Consider the following 14,114-nt stretch of genomic DNA (forward strand, 5'->3'; position numbering starts at 1 on the left):
AGATTACTCAGCTTTCAGTTTTGAAATCATACCATTCAGTCAGGTATTTGCTGACCCATCAAGGCAGCAGAATCAACAGAAATGAAGCCAAGTCCCTGCTTCATGGAGCTATTTTAGTGGTGCATTAGAAGGGTGTATCTGTGGTGCAAGTACCAAGAAACAAGCGAAGACAAGTTCCCTTTTTCTTAATGAAGGAAGAAGAAGAAGAAGAAGAAGAAGAAGAGAGGAGAAGAGAGGAGAAGGAGAAGGAGAAGGAGAAGAAGAAGAAGAAGAAGAAGAAGAAGAAGAAGAAGAAGAAGGAGAAAAATCTTGCAGAACTTGGTGGACCCAACCCACCAGTGACTCTGTTTTGAGTGAAGGAAGTCAGAAATTTGGGAAAAACAGCTTCCTAGTCTGTGCAGCCTGTTGTAACCAAATAGCAGAGGCTGGCTGACTTCTAAACAATAAACATTTATTTCTCACAGTTTTTAAAGCTGGGAAGTCCAAGGTCAAGGTGTGTATCTGGTAAGGGCCATCTTCTTACTGGAACCTCACAGGTCAGAAGGGGTGAGGGAGATCTCCAGGGTCTCTTGTGTAAGGGCAGTAATCCTATGCTGAGAGTTCTATACTCATGACCCAAATCTCCCTAGGGGTCTCGCCTCCTAATGTCATGACCTCAGGGATGAGAATTTTATCATATATGAATGTCGAGGAGGCCCAGACATTCAGAACATAGCAGATAGTTATAAACTTAGGGCATTATTCAAGAGTCATAAAAAATAAATTTGTAGAGGGAGAGAGGATCCCTATGTGGTCTGCGTAATCCTGGGAGAGAATTGGTTGGGGCAAAGCTGCCAAAGGTCCACTTTGTATGTTCTCTGAGTTTCTGAGTTGCCATTATCTCGGGTATTTTGTTCATAGCTCCCACCACCTGATGGAAGTATATTCAGAGCAAGTGCAAACAAAAGTTACTTGAATCCAGGTGTTCATTGTAAAACATATGAAACAGCTTGGAAATATGTGCCATGCAAATAAAGCTTTATTTTTATTATATTATCAATGGAAAGCCGAAAGTTGGACCAACATATTTTGCCTGCACATTCCTGGAAAAGGCTCAAAATATGCAAGCAAGGAGTTGATAGCAAGTGTGAGCTTATCCCCAAGTCTCTGTTAACGTAAGGCCAACTATCAGCTTTGGTTTTTATAGTTTCTGAGCATCACACAGAGAATCAAGAAAGAAAATAGCCCCTCACCTCACTCCCAAGATGGCCAGGAATGTCTTAGATTCTGTAAGGACACAGTGAAGATCAGGACTAATGGATTTTGTTAGCTAGCCAGCTAACAAAATGAGTTTCCAGATTGTTCTAGAAAGGAGAGCAGAAGAACAGAGAAACAAGATCCCTGTTACACACACTCAGGGCTGGATACTGTTTTATTTGCAGGTACTAGTTGAGAAACAAGTTTCTGTTTAACACAAATGGCAACATGGTAGTTCGATTTTTAATTTCTCAAGGAACCTTCATACTGTTTTCCACGGTGGCTGCACCGATTTAAACTCCCACCAATGGTGCCTGAGGATTCCCTCTTCTCCGGATCCTTCCCAGCATTTACCCTGGTCCTTTTGGGAAGAGCCATTCTGAGATGGTATCTCAGGGTGGGTTTGATTTGCAGTTCCCTGATGATGAGTGATGTCAAGCATCTTTTCATGTACCTGTTAGTTGTTTGTATATTTTCTTTGGAAAAGTGTTTATTCATATCCTTTGGCCATTTTTTAAGTGGGTTGTGTGTCTGTGCCCATGTGCAATCGAGTTGTATACTTCCCTTGTATATGTTAGTTATTTGCCTCTGAGCAGGCCCGTGGTTTGCAAGTACTTTACTCGGTAATTTTCCTTTTCATTTTGTCGATGGTGTCCTTTCCTGAGCAGAAGCTTCTTGCAGTCTACATAAATGTAGGAGGCGATGGATATGTAAATTCACTTGATTATGGTAATCAGTTCACAACATGCACATAGTACGTACGTATAAGAAATCATTACCTTGTACACCTTTTAGAAATCGCCTTGCGTAACCTAGCTACGTACAGATTTTATTACTTGTCAGTTGTACCTCAATAAGGCTAGGGATAAATACATAGACGCATGCATAAATACATAAACACATAACAGCAACAACAAAGAACAGGAACAAAAACCTGGCAGAGCTCGGGCTCAGAAGTCCTGCCCACCTAACCAGTGGATGAAGAGCAAGAGTGGAGGCAGCCAGGATGTGAGAAAACAGCCTGAGGACATGCTAGCAGTGAGGAGAGAGACCACTTACCCATCACTATCTCATCACAAAACTGACCATCTTTGCAATGGTTGTGTAGCGAGAGAGAGAGAACATGTGAAAGGGGGGGAGAGAGAGAAACTCAAGCAGCCTCCCCGTGAGCACCAGGCCCGTTGTGTCCCTGCATATTTAAGTGTACAGCTTAGCACGTGGATCTCTCTCTAAAAGGAGTGACACTGCTGAGACAATAAAAGGTGACTCTTCCAGGTTTCAACTGACTTCTCTAATTCCCGGGAAGACATGTCTCTGATGCAAGCACAGTAACCTAGTGGCACACTGGGAATTGATAGCTTCTGGAAACATTGCCAGGCATAATAAATATCTTCTTGTATGTGGTTGCTATCGAATCATTCCCTTCCCCTTCTAGGTGGTGTGTTTTCTGACAGGAAGTCACTTCCTTTGTAGCACTTAGCACTGCTTTATTTGGAGATGCTTAAAAATTGTGTGTTGCTTGAGTGTTACTTTTTTTTTTTTTTGGTAAATATCTTTTGTCCATTCAATGCAACTACCCTGGAATTGTGCCCCTCTGTGTCCCTGTGATGGGGTGGGGGGGGACAGCTGATAGACCCCAGCAGGGCCCCAGCCTGCAGCCTGTCCCCCAGGAACCTCTCAGAGCCCTGCAGAGCCACCGAATGGCAGAGATGACAGCCCAGCAGCTATGGTGTGCCTTCAGGCAGAGCCAGGCCGGGGCAGCTGGCACCTATTTTCAAGTGAGTCCAAAACAAAACTTCCATTGGCATCAAGTGATTGTGATCATTTTAGCTTGGAGTTATTTAAACTTATTGACGCAGGGAGAGAATGGCAGGTTTTCCCTCTGGGTTCAGCCTGTCAGATGTTTGTCTGCTCATTTCAAAGACCTAGACCAATCGATAAAGATATTATTCCAGAAGATGCCGGGGAAGCTGACCCCAGACAAGGCTGCCCAAGCGCGTGGCAGTTCACGTCTCTTCTCCCCGCATTTGGCAATGCACCTTCAATGCACCTAAATTCTTCATTTAGGGTCTTGTTTTATGGGTTTCCTGGCCTTTTTTTTTTTTTTTTTTTTTTGAAAAGGTACTATTGTGTTTTGGGGAAAGGGCCCAAAAAGCAGATTAAAATCTAGTATTTTGATTAGAACCTTTTAAACAATGTGAGATTTCAGGGAGAAGTGTTTATATAAAATATGCCTCCTCTGAATACATATTACATTTTCTGTATGTGGGGAGTTCAAGCGGGCCCTCCCTGTAAAATGGAGTCTGTGTCTTCTGCCTCAAGTCCTTTTGAGAATGAGTGGAAAATATATAAATTATATGTTTCTCTTCGCAGATTGGTTTTCAATATTTCACATGCCAAGAAAATGTTACAAAATTAGGGCAGTAGTATAAATGTATGTTTTTCCTAATGCTCTCTACAAACAGTTTTGGATTTTTGTTCTTTGTTTTTTTTTTTTGTATTTTGTTGTCCTCTCAGAAACCACTGGGTGGCTAGCAAAAACTTGAGGGAATAAGCTGATACGCTAGAGGCAAAACCCAAGATGTATTCAGTGTTCAGATCTAAATTGTTATCAACTCAGAGTCCTTTCCCTTATAAGGAATCTTCAGTTTCTAGGAAACCTGATTGACAACTGTGATGTCCTCCCTTCAGGTAAGTTACACTGTTACTGATGAACAAAACCCTCCTCTACCCCTGGCTTTCTGCTTGGGGTACAGTACCTGCACTTTCAAACTTACACCTTCCCTCCTCCCACAGTGCCCCCAGCCCAGACCATCTACTTGTCACCTCAGAGGTCTCAATAGCCTTTCTGCTTTGGAACCAATCAAAATGGCTGCAAAAATTTTGGGGACCTTCCAGAAATTTCTTTCTGTGGATTTGAGGCTTCAGGGAGTAATGAAACATAATGATTTTTTCCTCAGAAACTTTGTCCAGCTGTATTGAAGGAAAAAACCAAATTGTGTATAAGAATTTAAATTGGCAAAAACAACCTAAATCCTGGTAAGTTTCACACCAGTTATAAATGTGTGAGACTTCTTAGCTTTTATAGTCGGAATGGAATACAAATAAGCTGACCTATGAAAGTCAAGTAATTATGCATCTTTTTATCATCACAGTGAACTACGTGACATTGTCTAATAATTTTTTTGATGGAGATGGGAAAGACGACAGGGTTTTACATACACAGAATATTATAAATAGACATCTCAGGCTGTTGTTGGTTCCACATCCACAGATCCTGGCTACTTAGACCAAGAGTGATGAATAGCAATGATTGTAAGAAGATATTTTTTAAAGTGCATTATCATGTGTTATTTTCAATTTTGGTATCATGAGGTTACAATGATACTTAGTGTTATTCTTTAAATAGCCCACTGCAAAGAAGACTGTCATATCTGCCCAACTGAGTCTTTCTTTCTTTGAGGTTTCTTTTTTATCATTCGTATCTAGGTACTTAGAATCTAAAAATAAGTTGCTAAATCTTTTCACTCCCTTTGTGCTCTCAGAGGACATTAATCTTATTTCTTAAGCATTTGTTCTTCAGCTGTGTCAGCGTTGGAGAGGAGTCTTGCTTTTTTGTTCGGCTGTTATTTTAGCCCTAATGGGTATATGAAAAACCTAAATGAGCCCAAATGATGCTCATGTAATTAACAAGTACACCTTTTAACTGCCTCAGAGAAGACCACTCACCGCCTTTGCCAAGATGGATTTTCTCGGGTGTAGGAAGAAAGTTTTTGCTGAGCCCGATGTGTTCTGTGTGCTGCCAGGGCCTCATTTACAGCCTTCGTTGCTTTCAGAACAACTGGGCCGCTGCACTCCAGAGCCCTTGCTGAGGGACAAGGGCTCGGGGGGGAGGCTGAGCTTGACAGAGAAGAAGCAGACAGGCAGGCAGGCAGAGGTGGAGCATTAGCATCAAGGCACAGTGGCAGGAAAAGTGGTGGATGACATCCGTGTTGGGGTGGATGGCGTGATTCATAACACGTACGAGCAGGCACTTCTCATAAATGTGTGATTGGTTCAATCAGATGAAAGGCAAGGAAGGGGAGGTTTACCTTGCGGATTGTTTCCCAAGGCAGATCCACTTTGTTTTCATCTCCTCCTTACTTATCACCTGAAATTCAATAGACACACTGATCTTACACGTGTGCTCATTAGACACTACTTATGCCTCATGTGCTTCTCATTTTTAGAATGTGTTCCTTTGGGTTGTGTGCGTTTTTTTAAGCTGCTTTATTGCTTCAATGAAATATTTTGGGAAACTACTGCACATATTTTATTATTTTAAAATTCTCATTAGTGGCGCACCTGGGTGGTTCAGTCGGTTAAGTATTTGCCTTCGGCTCAAGTCATGATCTTAGGGTCCTGGGATCGAGTCCCGCATCAGGTTCCCTGCTCAAAGGAGAGTTTGCTTCTCCTTCTCCCTCTGCCTCTCCCCCTGCTCATGCACTCATTCTGTCTCTCTCTCTCTCAAATAAATAAAATCCTAAAAAAATAAATTAAAAAATAATAAAATTCTCATTAGTAAATTTTAAGGAAACCACAGAGAAAACAGAAACAGAAACAGACATGTACAAGCTGGAAGCTGCGAATCCTAAGTTTTGGAAACGAGGTAGATCTGTCATTTCACAGTTGTGCTCGTTATATGCCATCGCAACTCTTCTGAGTTCATAAAGGCACATATTGACCCATCTTCTTTCGAGTGGTGTTCACTTTGGGGGTAGATTTAGTATGTAGGTGTGTTTTGAGGCTGTAACTAGTAATTTGGTCTTGGAAATGCTCTGGAAAGTGCTTCGGGCCTGGAGTCAAAAGTCAGTAAAATCCTCCTACATCGATGTGAAAAGTATCTTAAAAATTAGATCATTTTTAATGGCTGAGTAATATTCCATTGTATACATAAACCACATCTTCTTTATCCATCAGAAAGGGAGACAGAACATAAAGACTCCTAACTCTGGGAAACGAACTAGGGGTGGTGGAAGGGGAAGAGGGCGGGGGGTGGGGGTGAATGGGTGACGGGCACTGAGGGGGGCACTTGACGGGATGAGCACTGGGTGTTATTCTGTATGTTGGCAAATTGAACACCAGTAAAAAATAAATTTATTATTAAAAAAAATTAGATCATGCCATTGCCCTGTTTTAAACCTTTCCATGACTTCTTAGTATCCTTAAGAATATAATCCAAAACAAAAACAAAAAAACAAAGAAAGAATATAATCCAAGTTCCTCAGAAGCATCCTACAAGCTATGGTCCCTGGTGTCTACAACCTTGTCCTCTGTCACTTTCTTCCCTTTTGCTGGGCCCTAGTCACACATACGTTCTTTCCAAGATCCTAGAAAATCCACGCTCCTCCCGCCTCAGAGCTTCTGTGTTTGAATCTTCCCCCCCACCAATCCCCACCCCCCTCTTTGCACAGCAGGCTCTCTTCAAAATCAGCTCCGGGGAGAGGCCTTCTCTGATCACGTGTCTCAGAGATGATGCTTAGGATCTCATAGCATGGAAATCATTTGCTTGGTAACACACATCATCTGATCATTTTATGTATTTATCCCTTTACTTCCTTACTGTCTTCCTTACCCTTCTGGATGGTAAGCTGATTGTCTTGTTGAACGATGGATCCCCAGTGCCCGGCCCTCTTCCTTATGTAGGTGATCAGTAAAAAAGTTCTGGCGAATGGGAATTTGAGTCCAGAACTGAAGCACCCAACTTTTGAATCTATGGAAGTAAAAGGAGTCTGCAAGGAAAACAAAAAACAATAAGCCAACCTGGAGACTTACTTACTGAATTTTAGTGTCCATTTGAATCATATAGAATGAAAGTGGGCTGTTAAAAAACCAGAAATTTAAAAAAAGAAAAAAAAGATTTTTATATTTAAAGCGAGTTGAGCATATCAAAAAACCTCATGCTAACAAAGCACAAATGAAAATCAATTTAGCTTAGTTCCTCTTAAAATTTTTTTAGAAAGAAACATATGACGTTCAGATCTCCTTAAAATTAAGAGGAGAATGTGAAAACATTGGACAAAGGCAAAGATATCTCTTTATGGCCAGTTTCAAAAGAAGAGGAAAGAGAAAAAAAAAAAAGAAGAAGAGGAAAGAGAAGAGGAGACAGGTTGGCAGGTAAATAGGAGAAGAGAGTGGGGAGAGAAGGGAACAAGGAAATGTACCACCAAGAGAGAAGGGAGGGAAAAAAAGATCCTGTGAAGATGCTGGTTGCGTGTGGGGTTGGAGAGAGTTCTCCTTCCTCTGTGAAATACTCCTCAGTGAGCAGCCACTGGGTTTGGGGCTCCGGACGTGCCCCGTGCACAGACACCTGCTGTCAGAGCAGAGAGGCTCCGTCCAGAGCAATAGCTGATGACAGCCAGACCAGGTGACTCAGCCAGCACTTGGACTCGGCCAAAAGGACAGAGGCTCCAAACGGTGTTTCCTAAGCCATGGGCACTTGCGATCTGGAGGCCCTCCCATCATCTGCACAGTCAAGAGGAAAATGGTTCCACTCCCATTGAATGGTCTTGTTTTTGTTAGAATGGCTGGTATCAATGCCCTGGACCCTGGGACCCATCTAGGGGTCCTCCGTGATGGAGTTTTTGGTTGGGCAAAATTTGCTTTGGTAAGACTAATACAGGCTCTAACCTTGGTGGAGGAAGTGATATTTAATGTCACATAAAACCCAAATGAATTATTCTCTGGGGAGTCGTCTGGTTGGCATTTCTTTCCTATTTTTCTTCCTTCCTAGGCCAGCTCAATTCTATTAAAAATTCTGTTAGTTAAATGTCAATGGGTTCAGCATGTCTCCTCTCTGTGGCACACATTGAAATTTTCCTATAAAATACTATTTTAATGTATTAGAGATAAACAGAATTTTATTAATGTCAGCACCAGAGATCGACATACAACTCAGTACCCTGTGTGGAGTCACGTTCACCAGGGTCATCTTATTATTTTTCTCAATTCATGATGACAAAACACTTAGAACACAAGAAGAAGGAAAGTAGGTTTGCTGCCCAAATGACTGGAGGATGAAGATTTGCATGGAGCACTCTGGCTGCTGGACTTAATTGGGTCCCACAGTTTCCTAAAAGAATTCAATCTAGAATGTTCTCTCAGTCGTCTTAAAAGAATTAGCCAGCCTTGACCGTGCCAGGTTGGAAAATTTACTGGCTTATTAAGAAAAGGCATTTTATAGAAAACCACATTGAAGGATTTTGAGCTATGCTGGCACTTTGGTTTCCCTGGTGAAGAATTTGTGGTGTTAAGCCTGTGTTTGCTCCGAGGAGCTTCTCCGGGCCATTAACACCCTGTGGGCTGACATTATCCGCAGGCAGTGCTAGGAGTGAACTCATTTTGGAAAGTTGGAAGGTTTCAGGGTAGAAACATCCTTCTCTTTTTTAGTACTCAACTGTTTACAAGGAACTGCTGTCATCTGTACCACGGCGCCTTGCAAACAGCCTAGAATTGAGGCCTTAGTGGACAACCTTTAGCTTCATTCAGGGTAATAATCAACCATTACACAAAACTCATTAGAAACACTGCAGGCCTCCTGTGACATTGCTGTCATCATGCCCTGTACCAACTCACTCCTCAGGCCGGTGTTATTATCCTGAGGACATAAAGCTTGGCCCAGAGGGAGCTGCACTGTGATGGCATCAGAGAAGGAAGTAAACACTAATCTTATAAGACGAAGAGACACTCTGCCTCAGAAGGTGGTTTTTGAGGAGACCAGCCACGTCTGCTTCAGCAAGGAGAAGGGGAAGACAAATCCACTGTGGGATTCAGAGTCGCTGCCCTGAAGACCCCCAGGGGCTCCTGGTCTCTGTCGGGCTCCATGAGTCCCACGCCTGCCAGATCTCTCAGACGTGACCCCCTGGTTTCTAGGGGAACAGACTCCTTCCCGGGGGAAGGTTGAATCAACTCAGAAGCTAGAAAGGGACAGGAAAGAAAGGGAAGAGAAGGGAGAGAAGAGGCCTCGGGTGCCTTTTCAAAGATTTTTGAGTTGTTCGTGAATGTGGCCTATGTAAAGAGTGACTTGCCCTCTAAGAGGAAGTCTTCGGCCCACATAGCTGTGCTCACTGTGGTATAATTTAAAGTAGATTTTAAATCCTTATCTGGGTCCTTCTGGTCTGTTTCTGATCCTGAGTGCCCATAGTTTCCTGGCTGTCACCAGTTTGCCTCCCAGTCCCCTCCCCACAGAAGACATGGGGTCAGACACCCATCATCATGATAGCCTGTCTCAGTCTGCGACACCCCACATGGCCTTCCCCGAGAACACTGAGATCCTTCCGTTTCTGTATACACGTACATTATTTTGTCATGACGTCTACCATCAGCCCTCCTCGCCTCCCCATAGGGTAAATCTTCCATCCCTGGGCGCTTTTGCAGAATGCATAGTTTTTCCTGAAAACAAAACTTCCCCACAGAAATTGCTTTGAAAGTTGTTGGAACTGGTTTATGGACGGGCATGCACCAGGTAGAGGTTCACTGGTTTTACTTTCCCTTGCTCACTGTGGTCAAGTGTGCTGTGCTAAATCTCCTTCCCCTACTAGTAGCAGGAAGGACAGGGCTCTTGTCTGTTACGTTCGCTGGTGTCATTGTCAGCCTAGTACCTAAAATAGAACCTGGCACAGAGTAGAACCTCAGAAAAGATTTTCTAAATTGGACATCTCTGGTGGAATCCCTGTTCTCATTACTTAAAAGTAAACTCAGGATCATCCAGTTTAAAGCCCCAGTCCTTTATCTTTTGTAAGCCCACCTTTCCTCCTTCCCTCCAGCACTTGCCCTCTTGGGGCTTCAGAGACCTGGAGTGGGGCAGAGGCAGGGTGACTCCTTCATGTTCCTCTTCCTCCCCTATTTTATTCTCCATCTCTAACTGTATTTTGGGATCGAGGGGAGAAACAGGTGTCCCTCACATCACAGGCCGTGGCTGCAGTCTTCTTTCTGTAGGTGTGGCTCCGGTATCCCTGGCTGAACGTGGGTGCCTGCCATTCGGGAGCAGACATTCCAATACTGTCCTCCTGTCCTACCCAAGGGAGTGTTCCGCAGAACCCCTTTCAGGGGCTCTCCATTTCATGGTTCCCTGGTGTGGACGTCCAGTGTCAGCGCTACTCCATCTAGCCGCCTAATGCTATAACCTACCATCTTTTTTCCTGAGGTCCCTTTCTCTGAGACCACTATCTTGCAAGGGTCCTGGTAGGGAGACTTAGGGCCCACTTGACCTGTCAGACAGCTCTCACATCCTTGCCTCCCCCAAGTGACTGCCACCTCGTCTTTGCCCTGCCATTTCCTTCTGATCCTCTTTTCACCTGCTTGGGTAGGTTCAGAGGAGATCAGCAAATCTGCTGACCTAGCAGTCACCTGGCTGGGGACCAGGATGCCAGGCGCCCTTTCATACAGGCCTTTCCAAAGGAATTCTCTTGGGTAGTCACCTCCCCTGTCTTTAAAGGAGAGAGAGAGGAGAGTGATTCCAGAGGGAGGGAAGGAGAAGCCATCGCTGCTCTCACTGGGTAGGCGGAAGATGCAATGACTCCCCCTCCTTTCTTTCCCTCTGTCTTCTCTAGGTTGTGGGAGGATGGGGAATGGGCATGTGGGGGGTGAGGTTGGCTAGCCTCCCAGGGAGGGGTCTCTTCCCAGCCATTTGTGCTCTTCAGAATGGAGAACACTGGACCATCACTAACCTTGGTTTTCCTTCCTTGGTTACCAGGATGGGTCAGCCACACAAGCTGCACTCAGCATTCTTCTGCTCAGGGAATAGCCCCCACCTCTTCCCTGAGTCTTCTGCTCACCGGGGGCGAGGTGTCCGTCTGTGCACCACAGTTGTGGTATGTTCTTCAGATTGCAAACTGTAGAGCCACAAGACATTTCAAAATCCTTTATTTGTTTTTAGTCTTCCTTCCTTAAAGCTCATTCTATATGAGAGATAGTGGTTTATTGCATTTCTTCAGTATAGCTTCAGATGGTAATTTATTTTCGAAGAACTTTCCTTGGAGAGTCACTTACCTGAAGACACCAGAGTGATAAGGTATATAATACCTTGAAATTAAAAAAAAAATCCTATTATTCCCGTGAGTGTTCATCTGGCTTTCACTGCAGCATTAAAGTCCAGCATAAGGTACATTTACTGACAGCTGGATTACTTGGAATCTGGCAAAAGAGCATGAATTGACACTTCTGTGAAATTCCTCGGCGGTGCTTTGAATGTATATTTAGTGTGTGTCATAAAAGTACATACGGATTGCTTAAGGCCTTCTGTCATTAAAGGCCTGGCTGCCTGGCGTGAGCCATCACACTTGTGATACCTCAAATAGAATTGAAAAAGGTTCTAGATGAGCATATGTAATATTTGTCATTCCTATTAGTGCTCTAATTAAATCAGCCTTCTAATCAGACAACTTATAAAATTTTAAGTAATATGATTAGAGCAAAACAGAATGCAACCCTCAGATGTCTGAAGCACTTAATTGGGTAATAACTTTTTGGTAATGTTTTTCCCTGAATGGATGACTTTGTTGCCTAAGTGCTTAGTTCAATATTTGAAGGAGAAATCTAGTAGAGCAAGCTTTCCCTGGGTCCTCTGAAGATTCCAGGCAAGGCTGGTTTTCACTGTTACACCTATCTTCTAATAGACCACATTTCATCTGTAATGATTGTTGTAGCGTCTTAAAAATCCTAATCCCCATCACTATGTCATGCTGAAAAATGACAGCATATTCCAGAGTGGAAAAATTGTTGTAAACAAATCAAGGGACGTCTCAACTATCTTTATTAATGGACGGGACTAAACTGGATCAAGTGTTCATTTTCCTTAGCAAAATCACACCAGCGACTATGGCCGGAGGTGGTGGCCAAATTGTGGCCCTTTGCCCTGGGTTTGAGCAGATAGAACCATCTATGCCACTTTGGTCTAGAAACTGCTATCTGGGGGCGCCTGGGTGGCTCAGGGGTCAAGCATCTGCCTTCGGCTCAGGGCTTGATCCCGGGGTCCTGGGATTGAGTCTTGCATCGGGCTCCCCACAGGGAACCTGCTTCTTTCTCTGCCTGTGTCTCTGCCTCTCTCTTTGTGTCTCTCTTTAAAAAGGAAAAAAAAAAAAGGAAAAAAAACTGCTGTCTGAGTCAGGCAGAGATGGACAGCCTGTGAGCCGCCTGGTCACCAGGTAGATGTGGGAGTAGAGCTTCAAATGGCCCAATCTCTCCTTCAAAGTTAAAATGCACATTGAAGTAATCTGTGAGGCCTGGTAGGGTTCGTCCTCCATTGCAAAGTTTGATCCTCAATCTTTCTGAGTCTCTCCTTCCATAAACAACTTTAAACAACAAGTAATAACAGTAAATTGCTTCCATGTATCCAGTGCCTGCCATGGGACAAACCCTGTGCTTTCCAATATTAATTCTACTGTTTACACCACTCTTAAGAGAGAGCTTATATGAGGTCAGGTTATTCAAGGTTTCCTCAAGGTCAGACAGCTCATCCCAGTGGTGAGGTCAAGATTTGAACCCACCAGTACAAGATGCTGCCTTCACCCCAAGTCAGAGCTGAAGATGGGGTGAGCATCACTCACATGAAGCTAATTCAGATGTGTTTATAGCCATATTCTTTACGCTCTGCTTATCACCCTACTCTTTTATGGCTTAGTTTTTAAGTTAACACAAAAAGATCTATGTATCGCCGCAGTCCATTTTTCTCATAATTGTATTTTCAGGTGAAGCAATTGACAAGTTATCGAGCTTCTCTTGTCTCCCTTACATTCTTACGTATTTCTGAAATGCATTTTAGATGAAAATTTCTCTCGAAGAAGCCATCGTTGTTATTTCCTAAATAAGAAGCTGCTCAAGTACGCAGCCCCCACTGCAAACACAATGCAAATTTGCCCCCACAGTGTAGGGGATAAACAGATTCCCCAGGGAGAGCCTCATCTACCCCACAGCTCACACCTGCAACCGTGTCCTGTATCCCAGGGCACCCACCACACTTCCTCGCAGTGTGCAGCTTACCCCAGACCAGTCAGAAAGTTCTTAGTGCCAGTGACCAGGCCAGGCGTACCCTCCTCTAGAGAAGAAAGCCTCCCCCCTGCGTGCTCTCTATGTCTCCCTCCTACCCTCCCCGGAGGCACCTGGTGCAAGCTAGATGCCTGCTAAGTACCTTTCTACCAGTGTCAAACTCAAAGGAGGTGGCGATTTTTTGAAGGCTGTATGAACTACACATTTTTTCTATTCCATGACCGTCATACCCCACAGACTCACCTGAATACTTTAACGTTAAATACACATTCCAGGGCTTCACCCCAGAATCTCCAGGGATGGTGTTTAGGAATCGTTTTTACGAAAGCTCTTCAGGTAATTCTGTTATTACCCAAATCTAATTCTACTGCCTTAGAATAATAAGTGGAATCTGCAATAAATAGGACTTAGCGGGGCTGTAGCAAAACCGCTGTGTCCACCTGTGTGTGCCACGGGGAGCTGCGAGGCACGTGCGCAGAGAAGTGCTTCGTCTTTTCCTCCAGGAGCCACTGGAGACAAAGCCTGCGTTGCTGCTGTTCTAATTGCTCATGGGAAAAGAAGAGACTGAAGATTATAATGCAAGTATAAATACAGCATCTTTTTAGTCAGGAGGTGTCTTCTAAAGATAGTGTCTTAAAAATTCCATTGCTTTTAGCAAAACTGGGAACGGTTAAGTAGTGACAGGCGGCTGGAAATAAAAAATATCAATAGTGAGAGTTGCAAGGCATTGACATGTTGTAATTCAATCTCCACCCAGAGGAAAAGTAATTATGATAATAAAAAGCTAAGTGATTAGTGCCCAATAACAAAAACCAAGCAGGTGATCCGCAGCGTCAATCACTTCGGAAGAGCAG

General features: G+C 43.7%; 1 protein-coding gene across 14 annotated transcripts in view; it reads left to right on the forward strand.

Annotated features, from left to right (window-relative positions):
- NCAM1 (neural cell adhesion molecule 1) overlaps positions 1-14,114 on the forward strand; it is a 294,892-nt gene that overhangs the window by 147,267 nt on the left and 133,511 nt on the right. The window lies entirely within an intron of this gene.

Source organism: Canis lupus, chromosome 3, assembly GCF_048164855.1.
Source record: "Canis lupus baileyi chromosome 3, mCanLup2.hap1, whole genome shotgun sequence".
NCBI lineage: Eukaryota > Metazoa > Chordata > Mammalia > Carnivora > Canidae > Canis > Canis lupus.